This window comes from Equus przewalskii, unplaced genomic scaffold (genome assembly GCF_037783145.1).
Source record: "Equus przewalskii isolate Varuska unplaced genomic scaffold, EquPr2 ChrUn-13, whole genome shotgun sequence".
In the NCBI taxonomy this organism is placed as follows: Eukaryota; Metazoa; Chordata; class Mammalia; order Perissodactyla; family Equidae; genus Equus; species Equus przewalskii.
In genome coordinates, this window is record NW_027228750.1 from 4,326,749 (window position 1) to 4,339,831 (window position 13,083).

Genomic DNA, 13,083 nt, shown 5'->3' on the forward strand with positions numbered 1-13,083 from the left:
TTCCACTGCCTTCTCAAGCTTGAGAGACCTCACAGGTCTCAGCTTCCTTATCTGTAAAGTAAGGGCTCTGAACAACCTAGCCCCCAAGTTCTTGAATTTAATAAATGCTTTTGTTTGATTTCAGATATTAGATCCTGCTCAGCTGAGTACCTGGGGCTACTGCACATCCTATGGGAGCTGCCAAAGGCTGCTGAGCCTCCTTATGCTCTTTGGTTTTATTCTTCCTTGGAAAAAGAGTAAAATTAGTTAGCTTCAGAAACTGTTGGTAGAAGACATTGTGTATATTACACCATGGGAAAAGTCACAGCAAATTAAGACCATCTTTTATTCATCATTCTGGGAATATCCGTTTTTCGGGGAGAGGTAACTAAACACCTGCATATCTTTACATCCGCTCCCTGTAATGAAATCAGAAAAACAAACCTGTTGGCAAGAAATGTATCTTTAGGGGTGACTTCTCTTCCTTTCCTGTACCTCTCCCTTGTCTCCTCACCTCAGATCAAGTGATAGCTTCTTTATATTTGACATTCCATTATATCCTGTCTCCTTAAACGCCGTTGGTCTCAAAATTTTCCACTTTCACTATTATTTCAAATACCTCCTTGCTCAATAAACGGCACAAAAGAAGAGAGAAAGGATTAAAGGGAGCAGCAAGCGAGAGGAAAGAGAAATGAAGTATTAGATTAGCACCCAAGGTATCTTAGGCCTTTCGCTAGTCACTTACTATATGCTATTCAATTTAACAATGAGAACAATCCTGCAAGGTAATTACTGTTATCACAGTTTCACGGTTGAGGAAGTGGAGGCTCGAGGGGGTTAAATTGCCCATTGATAGTGTCCACTGTTGCACAGTCATATTCGTCCAGTTAGGCTTTAGTGAAGTTCTGCTTGACTCCAAAGCCTGTGCGCTTTTCTTTTCTTGCTCTGTTGATTATCCATTGCTGCTAAACCAATTACCACCCAAACTCAGTTGCTTAAAACAACGAACATTTATTATCTCACAAGTTCTATGAGTCAAGAATCTGGGTGTGGCTTAACTGAGTGCTTCTGACTCAGAGTCTCTCAGGTGCCAGCTGGGGGCTGCCACCATCTCCAGTCTCACTCAGGTGGCTGTTGACTGGAGACCTAAATGTCTTGCCATGAGGACTTCTCCATAGGGCACTCACAACATGGCAGCTGGCTTCCCTGAGGGAGTAACTAAGAGAGTGAGAGAGAACATCCAAGATGGAAACCACAGTCTTTTTATAATTTATTCTTGCAAGTGACATTCCCTCACTTCCACTGCACCCTGTTCCTTAGAAGTGAGTCAATATGTCCAACCTACACTCAAGGGGAGGACATGAACACCAGGAGATGGGGACTGTTGGGGCCTTGTAGAAATCATCTTTCTGAGATCGTTTTGTGTCCTAAAATATTCTTTGTTTTATAAAAACTATTTACATTTAAACCATCCCTTAGGTAAAAATAGCATTCTACCTACGTTTAGCACCTCTCATGAACTTTTTTTCCACTGTAAATTTTCAGGAATTTCAGGAATACTAACTTCGTGTGTGTGTGTGTGTGTGTGTGTGTGTGTATATATACAAGTGTGTATATATATATACACACACACACCAAAAACAATATTAAAATGCTCTCTTCATATCTTACTGGCTACAATGTATAAAATATAATAATAAAATATAACCAAATGACAGAGATAAGCAGTATCTGGCACAATGTTCACAATATTTATACAAGCCCTATTTTGCAAAGAGTTCCATAATGTTACAATTTGGATAAGAACCAAAAGAAATATCTTAGTGGCCACCTGACCCCTATGTGCACTCTGTCCCTTCATAAGTAGCGTTCTGTTAATGCCCAGAATTAGCCAAGAACGTTTGCTGACTATACGCTAGGAACAGAGTTCTTCATTCTGGTGAACACGTAGTAAGTAAAGCTTTTCATACCCCCAAAGCTCTAGAATTCAATTGAGTGGGCTGAACTGTCTGATCCCCATTCAATATGGATAGACAGCAGGCCATGTAAAACAAGGTCTTGGGGGTCCCAGAGAGGTAGCTTCAAAGTTCTGCTCTTCTGGCTGAGAATTCTTGGATAAGAGCTCTTGTCCAGCAATGTGTATAACAATACGCACCCACCTGACAGGGCAGCTGGGAGAAAAGGCAGCATCGCCAAGTGGTTTAGGTGCATGAACTGCGAAGCCAGACTGCTTGGGCTCAGCTCCTGTCTCTGCCGCTTACGGGGAGAAGGCCCTTAACTTTTCTGCCTCAGCTTCCTCGTCTGAAAAGTGGACATGATGGCACCTACCTTGTGGGGCTGTTGGGAGGATTAAGTCAGTTAATATGTGCAAAGCCCTTAGAACGGTACTTGGCACTTGGTAAGTATAAAATCAGTAAGCATAAATGAAGTCTTTTGTGGGAAGCCCTTAGTGTAGTACCTGGCAAAAAGTAAGGAAATTAATAAATCATTTTCAATTTTGTAACCTTTAACTTCTTTGTCTGTAAAATGAGGATGTTAATGCCTATCTTGTAGGCTTCTTATGAAAATAAATAAAATAAAATATATAAATCATCTAATGGTTTGTGGCCCATACTCAATGGTAGCTATTATTATTATGAATATTCATAAGCAATTGTAGAGGTACCAATATGTGGAAGTTGGGAATGCCAAATAACTCAGTGCAAAACCTCCCTCCAGCCCAGAGGTACGTATCTCAGCTCTAAGGGAGTGCATGCATTGGGATTACTACAAGATGTTCCTGTTAGCCTGGGTAGCACTTTCCGGAGTTCCTCTGGGGCTGTCTGTGTCCAAGGAATTGTGAGTCTGATTTCTTCTGGTTTCTGCGTGGTATTTTAATTGGCGTATTAAGTTTCTTATCTACTTTGCTTTTGTGTTTTTAATAATACCCCTTTGTGGTTGCAGGCCGAGCACAGAAAGAATGTACTAGAAAGAGCTGGTAGAGATAAACGCTGTAGACACACTGAGAGCCTGTAGCTCTGGGATCCTCTGGGTCCAAAGAGAGGGAGCTGGCTGTCAACCCTGTGAGCTGTTTCCGGAGGGCCCGGCTCACAGGGTGATGAGGAGGGGAGACTCAGGGGCACCCAAAGGACATGCTGCTTTCTCAAGGACTGCCACAGTACCTTCCCCTCCCTCCTGAGAGCCCCGCTCAAGAATGTGTAATGTCTTGGACCTCTCCCTCAAGGCTAGATGGTTAGTTCATAGGTAGCACCAGCTTGGGAACAAAAGAATGCATTTCTCAAAAACATAACCCTGTCTGTGACCCTGCTCATGATAACCACAAACCAAGGGGAAAGAAAAGCATTTTAAAGCTAGTTCTGGGAAGTAGATTGCCCCCTGACCTCCTCCCCAGAGCCAGAGCTCCACTATCAGACTGAAAGCAAACACCACAGAACAGGACAGCAGGAGACACACTCATGACTAATTGGCTTTAAGAACAGGGAATAAAGGAAAACAGACAAACAACTCTTTTAGCTTTGAAAATAAATACGACTAAGGACCATGCATTGCTCATAGAATTTTGTTTTTAGTAGAAATACCAACCTCTATCACGTCCGACTCCGATGTTGAGTTCATTAGGGACACATCAGTTTTAATGGCAATCTTCAATTATATTTGAAATTTTACTTGGTTTTAGTCCCTCTTTCATTTTTTTTTACCTGGAGGCTTTGGGGAAGTCTCATCAGAATTCACTTGGCAATAGTTTACGTATCTTAAATCAAGTACATTTCATCGAAGTCCTAACTTTCATCACCTTTCAAGTGGTATTAGCTTGGCTTTAAATTCCTTAGTTCGAGAATCTCAGCCATAAAGGGTGAGTTCCTGGTATCTGCTATCAGCTCCCTGTTTGAGGATTAGTCCTGTGTTTTGATGTGGGATATAAACATATCCGGATAATTCTCCCGAGCTTCACTTGTTGAAATTTGACATTTGTCCTATCTCTTAATTATGGCTTAGCTCCCAGAAAGCTTTGCTGCCACCTCTCTGTCAGCTGCCTGCCCCTCCCCCTCAACACACACTCAGTCCTAGTCCCAATCTTCCATTTAGCTAAGGAAGCAAAGCTAATAACAAAACACAGATTAGAAACCCTCCATCTCGAAAGATTCTCAGCTTTGTGTGGCTTGGGTCTGTTAGCCACAGAAAGGTCAAACAAATCAGATAGTTGAGTTTTTCTGACCTGGCTAGTTAGGGCTCCCAACTGCAAACCCCTCCCTACCTCCTGGACACTCCCCACAACCCAACATTTTAGCTTTCCTCACTGTCAACTTATCTTTCTGCGTTCCTGGAGTGTCTTTTCTATGGAGCATTTGCTGCCTCCAACGTTGCCAAAACAGAAGCTGTTGCCCTCCAGCTTAAAAACTCCATAGTTGAATATAGAAAGAAACAGAGGACGGGAATTAATAGAAAAGATTTGAGGGTGTGTGTGTGTCCTTGTGTGACACAATTGCAACTTGAAAGGAGCACATAGTTATCCTAGCAGTCCATTTTAGCTCATATTATCATCCTTGTTCTACCAGCACAGAGTGTTTTCTCTCTCTGTGAATAACCAACTGGGTTGTATCCAGTAGGGTGCTGGTAAATGTATAAAAACTAACTCTTCAGGAGAAAAGTGCTTGTTTCTACCATTTACTGATTTCCTTGGTATAAATACTCCCAGTGTGGTCAATTTTGAGTCACCAAAATCGCTGAACAAAGATTTGGGAAGAAATGTCCATCATCAGCTCCACTAGCAGTAGAGTAGGTAGGTCCAGTGCATGGGGAGAGAGAAGGCCAGGGAACATTTATAGAGCAAGCAATTGTGGGAGATCAGAATTTGCCACCCCAAAATGTGTCTCTTTGGCTTGATTATTTTTTATTTATTTTTTATTTTTTGAGGAAGATTAGCCCTGAGCTAACATCTGCCGCCAATCCTCCTCTTTTTGCTGAGGAAGGCTGGCCCTGAGCTAACATCCATGTCCATCTTCCTCTACTTTATATGTGGGACAGCTGCCACAGCATGGCTTGACAAGCAGGGTGTAGGTCCATACTCGGGATCCCAACCAGCAAACCCCAGGGTGCTGAAGCAGAATATGCGAACTTAACTGCTCTGCCACCAGGCCTGCCCCATGGCTTGATTATTTTTAAGAACAAAAGACTTTGAAGGAAACTTTGACCTTCCTCCAACTATCTAAGATAATTTAAGATAGAAAGCCTATCCTAGGAAGGAGCCACCACCATAGATAACTCTGGGTGTGGTAGACTGGGAGGATCCTTGCTAAGCCCATTTTTATCAAAGTTCTCTTTCCTGGGTCCCATTGTCTATAGATGGTCCAGCAAACATTTGTTTACCAAGCATTTGCTTTACCATCTCCATGTGAATGACTTCCCTCTTCTTTGAAGTCCCAAACCACTACCCCCAATATCCTCCTTTGTCCTTACCCAAAGATGCTGTTTAAGGTAGTGGCTTCTGCCATTTTGGCAAGTTACTCAGTTTTCCTGAGTTTCTCTCATGTATACATGCTATTAAGCTTTGATTTTATCCCATTACTCTGTCTCATGTCAATTTAATTCTTAGACCAGCCAGAAGGACCTAGAGGGTAGAGGAATTGTCTTCCTCCCCTACACAATTCTTGAGTTTGAATCTAGAAAAAGTAGATATAGACATGATGATAGAAGGCAAGAGGCAAGTATTTCTGGAAAAGGGTGAACCACTCTCACTGCAATCTAAGTGTGTATCTGTGCAGTGTGTATGTGCCCGCTTGTGTGTGTGGCAGGGGGTGGGCTGGGGAAAAGACTCCCTCAAATAGGCCATCTGTGGCTATAGCAATGAGCCTTCATCATCTACAGAATTCCCAGGATTAAATGTAACATCTATAGTCTCCTTTCAAGACTATTAGTTCCAAACTGGGAAGAATGTCCTCTCCAATTGGACTCCTTTCAAAAAAGTTGTTTCAAATAATTCTTTGGTTACAATAGTCAGTGTCATAGTGAAATCGTCATTATTCTAGAAGCCAACATCAATACATTATCATTACAGAGTAGCCACACAACAGAGCTCAGCCAAGCCAAGGAAGGCGGAATTTCAGACTGAGAGACTGTTAAAGGTCATGCTGTGATTTGGTCTGCATAGGAAGGAAATGGAGAAAGTTTAAAGGGGAAGTGTGATGCATTGATTTGCGTCAAAATAAGAGCTCTGTGTAATGAAAACTGTCTCAGAGTGGTCTAATTACTAACCGTCTCCATCACATTAGCTTGCCCTGCAAAGGCTGCATTTCCTTTGTTGCATCCAAGGGCAATTCAAACTATTGTTCCAAAGCAACAAGTTTATGATTCAAAACTCGAGCACTGGTAGATTTCATCCCTCTCAATGAAATCAGCAAATGCTTGTTGAGTGGCATCTTGGCCCATGATACCAGGTTGCCCTTACTCCTGGCACAACACCCCAGGGCTCTCAATAGCCCCTTCTTACCTGCTCTCACTGGCTTTTCAAGAAGAAAAAACGTTATCTCTAAAGATTCTCATCAGCTCATTCCACTCCCGCTTCTTGATCGACAGGGTTTAGGGCTTCTCCAACACCCTATTTCTCTGGCTTCTTTCTCTTTCATGAAGATTTTATATTCTAACTTCTGTAATTAATTTAACTATTGTTTGTATAATTTAACTATATTTAATCACATAATTTAACATAATATAAAAATGCTATAAATATAACTGTAACTAATTAACTATATTTTGTTACATGGACATGTTCTAGAGGCCTTTGGGTAATGGGTACTTTAAAAATGAGACAGAAAAAGTAACAACAAACCAGGAACACGAATTGAGTTTCTTCTTTAAGGTCTCTATTTTCAAAAAAAAGTTTTCCTTTTTTTTTAACTATGGGAAAAATGCTAATTTTCTTACACAGGAAACTTTAACAATCCAATTACAGCGAATAGTAAAAATAGTTTCCTAGTGGGAATACATTAAGGATATTGAAATAAAAACTCGCTGGTAACACTAAATATCAACTAAAAGTATACACATAACCAGGGCAGAAAAGTTCCAATGAGAGGCAGAAATAAGAATTTGGAAGTAGTTTATTACCTAAGTTACCACTTTGCTGCCTGGTCCCAGTGGCCAGTGTGGTTCTTTCCATGTTGTTTAAACAATCTTGTACCAGGATAAACATGAGATAAAGGTTCATATGATCCTGCTGCTGTTGTCAACAGACAAACTCTTAAATGCTATTTCCCCTTCAGTTACTAAGTAGTGTCTCAGAAAGTACCTGATAGCCAAGAATGGCCACTATGAGACACTGCTTCCCTAGCACAGGGAAGGGTATGTTGTTGGAAAGAGAAATACATTATAACAATTAGTATTAGGTAACTAAACTTTTCACTTCTACAAAATTGGTTTAGAAGGAGTTTCTGTGTGAGTGGAAGGCAGCCCCTACTAGAACCCCAGGCTCTGAGGGCTGGTCTCTCTATGAGATCATCCTTGTCATCTTGTTTTGATCACTTTAAGCCAAGCCCCATCACGCCAGCAGAGGAACGAAGATGGGGAATGAAGTCATTCTCTGGAGCTCCGAGCTCTGGATCTGAACCTCGTCCAGTCCCAGTGGGGCCCAGGGCTCATCTGTCCCCATCTCAGTTGTCCTGGGGGAATGGTAGAACCAAGGCCTGAGGGAACTTTCCTTTGGGACACAACACTCGGAGAGAGGGGCCCACAGGGAGCAGTAAGAGAAGTAAAGTCATCAGAACTTAGCCTCCTAGCAGCTGAGTGAGTTGGTGGGCTGTTTAACCCCTCTGAACCTGTTTCCTCACCTGCAAGATGGAGAGAATAATATTTATCTCACAAGATTGTTTGATGGACTAAACAAAGTAGAGATATAAAGTGCCTGGCAGAGAGAAAACCCAGTCAATGGTGTCTCTCATCCTACCTCAAAGCTACTACAAACCCTCTCCAGAATGGAGTTTCTTTTTCTCTCCTCCCACCAACTTTTTCCCTGTCACCCAAAAGGACAGAGGAGTGGCCAGCATTGCCTCTCCTAGCACCATCACAGGGAGTCCAACTACAAATTGAGGGTGAGGATGATGGAGAGGAATATCCCATGAATGGAAACTGGAGCAAATTTTGTATAGTTCTGGAGGAGCTGGCTATTCTGAGGCCAAAGTTCACATGGTGGGGCAGGAATAGCTTTCAGTGGACATGAGCTTAGCTCAGTAAAGAAGGGCCAGGTCCTATGCTCTGGGAGGACAGGCAGCCCCACATCTGCCAACAAGAGGCAAAAACATCCCGTAACTTTCTGCCACTTGTCTGGGATGCAGAATGCTCTAGCTCTCCCAAACTACCTATGCTACACACAAACTTATGCTGTTTGTCTGTCTGTCTGCTCGCCTGTGTTTATTTTCAGTGCCTTAGCAGATTGGCTTTAGGTTCATGCTGCAAGTTGTGTTTGGCAAGAGGAGGTGTTTTAATATCCTTGCTTGACTGAAACTATCTCAATGCCGATGAGTTCAGTTATTTTGAATAGGATAAAGTATTGCCCCAGGTTTCTTCATAATCACAGCATAGAACAGTTCAACTTTAAACCTGAGTTATCTACCTTATGAAATACTCACTAAAATAACCACATCTGGAGTGTTCCCCACAGGTTCCTGGAGCTCTGACCAACTCTTAGGCAAACCATGCATGTCAAAACACACTTGATGACTTATCTGAGCTATAATCTGGGCAGCTGAAATTGATGGAGCATCCTGGTCCCTACCCTTAACCTTCCTCTGTGTACGTCTGTAATCCAGCACCTTCAGTGGGTGAGACCAGTAAAGATTTAATGTTATCTTATTCAAAGTTTCTATGATTTATATTCAGTCCACAAAAGGTGTGTTCACCCACCCAAATGAAGTGAGGCTGAATTTATTCATCTATTCACAAATATTTTCTTGCACCCTCTATGGGCCAGACACTTTATAAGCACTGGGGATATACACGTGAATGGGCCAATCTCTGACTGAAGGACTCACAGTCTAGTAGAAGAGGTAGTATTCAGGACATGTGGAGGATCTGAATGAAGGGAGGGATCCCCAGTTCTGTGGGGATTGGAAGTCAGAAAAGATGTAATGGAAAAAGTGACCTTTGTTCAGGATCAAGACTTCAAATTAAGAAGTCTTTCCTGATTTCCAATCCCCATAGAATTAACCACTCCCCTCATGAACTCAGGATTATTCTCCTAGCCAATAATAATGAGTCTCACTGTGACAACTTTTCTGGCGTGCATTATCCACACAAACTATTAGAATTGACCCTAAGTTCACTAGATAATTGAATAGTCACTCGTTCTATGACATGTGTTCATCTCTTAAGTCAGCAAAAGAAACACTGCTTTGAAATTTGACAACCTCAACAATTTTTGTCAATTCTATTGAAGACCCATGTGATCAAACTCTATAAACAGAGGCATTTAGGAAAAAGAACTTCTTAAACCATGCCCTTTGTTTACAGCTCATGTCTTCTCAATAGTGAAAATTAGAAAGTTGACCTTTAAAAAGATTTGAGCTTAAGATGAGCTGCCTGATGACAAAGGTTAGCAGCGAATGAACGAACTGGGGTATGTATCAAGCCGTTGACCATTAGTATGATTTCAGAGGCCCTTGATGTTTGCCCCAAAGGTTTCTCATACCTCTGTCTCCAAGTGATGATATCTAAACTTCCACTGGTAGTTTCTTTATCATGAGGTCTGATCCTACTTAAAATACAGCTATCTGCAATAGATGTCCTTTACACCTTGGTGTGAATAAATTCATCAGATTCTTTCTAGAGACTGGTCACACCATGGGTGAAATCGGAGTGCTGCTAAGGTGGAAAGAGAGGAGGAAGAGTGAATAAGATAAAGTCTGGGGGTACCCCCAAGTTTTTTTTTTTACTTGCAATTTGCTAAAGTCCAGCCTTGGTCACAATTTAGAAAAAAATGAAAATTCGCGGGTGAGAAGTGGCGGCCAATACCTAAGATTCTAAAGAGCTGTAAGACAGGCGAGTTTCATGGTTTTGATAATCAAGACTAAGACACCCCACTCTTGTTCCCCTGCCTCAGCTTGGAGTCATGTGAGAGTTTCTGGTCCAGAACCACTCAGATTGTAGTAGGTACCCAGTGACATGGCAGTATGTCACCTGCCCCTGTGGCACTCTGAGAAAATAGCTGCAGTCACAGTTCCTTAACAAAGATGTTCAGACATATTTCACTTTTTTCTTTTTTTCAGTTTTAGTCTAACACAATATTCCTTGTTCTTAGATCTGATTGTTGTGAAAGCATTTCATTTCTCAGTTACCACCCCACAGGCCAGTGCAGACCTGCCAGCGAGGGGATGAATCAGTGTCTCAAAGCCCCAGTACAGTCACCAAAGGAACTTTCCATTCCTACCTGGGTAGAGTATTTGTGCCTGCACACAGTCAATCAAAAGTATGGACTGAACACTCTCTGTGTAGCATACTGGACCTGTCCCGTGACAGATACCAGAACAGTATCAGACACAGTTCAGATTTTGTTGAGCTTATCATTGTACTGAAGAGACAAGTCATAAGTGTGTGAAAAGTTATGTCCCAGGAGGAGGTAGTGGGGGACCAACTCTTCAAAGAGAACTATAGCAGGTCAGGTAAAGGGGAGATCCCTATAGCTGGAGTAGTTAAGCTCCACAAGGGCAGAGACCGCAGCTAGCTGTTCATTGTTGTATGCCCAGCGTCTATCACATGGTGGGTACTCCATAAATATTTGTTGACTGAATGAGTAGATAGATAGATGGATAAATGATAGTAGATGGCTATTATGAAATGCTCCATGAAAGAAGTAGTTTTTAAAGGTTGGCTAGGCTTTTGATATAGAGGAGAGAGGGGGAGGGCAAGTCAGAAGAAGTTCCTCTCCTAAAGATCCCCAGGACATTCAGCAGGATTGGGATGCCCCCAAGACAGAGCAAGCATTCAAATGCCATTGGCCAGTCCTGAGCCCTGAGCAATGCCACAACTCCAACTTCTATCACCATCAGTGGGCAGTAAGAACAGTGTCAGGCCAGAATCCAAAAAGAGCAAGTGGGAGATATAAGTAGAAAGGAAGCTTCTAGTTCTAAATACAACATCAATGCCTCTGGGGTTTTCCATCCTCCCATCATCTGTCTATGGGGCAGGCTCATAGAGATCCCAGACAGCCATGATTGCCTGTGTTCATAGTAACACTGTAGTACCAGAGCCAACTTGTATCAATCACAAGTTGGGCACAAAGTTCGATGTGAAGACAGGGATTCAACAGGTTACAATTTTTCCCATCCCTTTCTGCTGGGCCCTACCACGTTGGGCTTTCAATCTGAACCCTGACTTTCCCCCAAGTTAAGCCACTTGATCCATATCCAGAGCTTTAAATAGCAAACTACTTAACACACCTAAGCACTGACAACAGTACCAAGCCCATAGTAAGAACCATCCTGCTATCTGTTTTTATGACCCATGGAGGCAGTAAGAGGTATTCAAGCTGAAGGCAGCGACTACCTCCTCTTTTGTATTTCCAGCATCTAGCCAGTGCCTGACACATAGTAGGTGCTCAGCAAATGTTTGTTGAATGAAGGAGTAAGGCAGCTTTAGTTCCATAGTGCATGTCAGCCTTCTGCTGGTCTTTCCCCACCCTAAACCCTAGTTTAAATCACTAGACTTCTGCCATCACTCTGTTCTAGTAACCTACCACCAGGACGGGGGTTCCTCCCTTTCTCTTCTCTACCCAGGACCCAAGTCTATTATCTGTTTATTTCCTGGATGGCAAGTGTCTGAATTTCTCAGATACTGCCTTCCACAGATTACCTTTGGCCTCCATTATGCATAGGTCCTCAAATACTGTTTCATGCTTCAATGCTTTCATCTGCATTATCCCCTCTGTCTCAAATTCCCCTTTACCTCATTACTTTCTATTCGTGTTTCAAAGCTCATCTCAACCATCACTTCCTCTCAGAAGACTTATAGAAGGTCTTCCCAGACTTATATAATTATGATATAATGCCCACCCTTATATAATTCCTCCCTTAGGTTCCCGTGGCCTCCTGGGTACATCTCTACCTACTGCTACCGATTAAGTTGCCCTGCAATCACTGATTCACTCATCTGTTCTCCACACTCAGCAATGAGCAAATGGAGGGTGGGGAGCATGTGTTCTTCTTTGTATCCCCACCATCTACAACAGTGTCTAGCACATAGTATTCAACAAAAAATGAGCGAATGAATGAATGAATGGGTGAATGTCTTCTGTCCATCAGGACGGCCTGAGCTGAGACCTGGTTTTGCTCTCTGGCCTGGACACCGAATGTTGCCTCTCACCCTGACTATTCCTTTCCCTCAGTGCCTGTGGTTCAAGTTCTCAAACCATTCCCCCTCCCCCTCGCTTACCACCCTGCCTCTAGAAGTGCTGTGCCTTGTCCCGTAATGAGCGATGCACTGCTGTGTCCCAGGTTAGGACGCTTTGTTTAACACTGACTATGGTGGAGTCACACAGATGCACATTTCACTTTTATAAATTCAACTATGTACTTTCAGCACTATTTATGGTTTTAAAATTTAATGATACACCTTTTTTTTACAATTTGGCTCCTAAAGATATGCCATCTATTTCATTTGGCACAAAAAAAACACTCATATGTTCCAACAGGAAAAGGAAAACTGTTAGATTTATTTAAAGATGGTAAACTCTGTTCTGTACTTTATGTACAATTTAAGGGACTTTTCAAGCATAACTTTTGTCCATAAAAGATTTTTACCTTACACTTTGATTTTATTGTATTTTTCAAAAAATTTCATCTGTATAGTTGAGTACTTATCTCCAAGGCAAAGATTTCTTTTTAAACATAATCACAATACCATCATCATACAAAGAAAACCAACAATAATTCCTTAATATTATCAAACATCCTTGAATGTCCTATACGTCCTATACATTTTTTGGGTTTTTTTAAATATATATTTTTTTAAGTTTGAGGCTTGAATTGGAGTTTCTGAATAAAGTCCATACCTTACTATTGGTTAATATGTCTCTAATGTTCTTTTAAAATATAGATTCCTCTTCCATTGCTTTTTTTT

The 13,083-nt window shown here is 41.9% G+C and overlaps 1 protein-coding gene across 5 annotated transcripts in view; it reads left to right on the forward strand.

Annotated features, from left to right (window-relative positions):
• NGF (nerve growth factor) overlaps positions 1 to 13,083 on the forward strand; it is a 149,836-nt gene that overhangs the window by 24,586 nt on the left and 112,167 nt on the right. The window contains exon 1 of one of the 5 annotated variants that reach the window (XM_070607883.1): positions 2,678 to 2,704. The exons of 3 other annotated variants lie outside the window; for them this stretch is intronic. The gene's annotated coding sequence lies outside the window, so the exon portion shown is untranslated. Of the gene's footprint in view, positions 1 to 2,677; positions 2,818 to 13,083 lie in introns of those variants that run through there. One more of the 5 variants, XM_070607881.1, reaches the window with a different exon arrangement.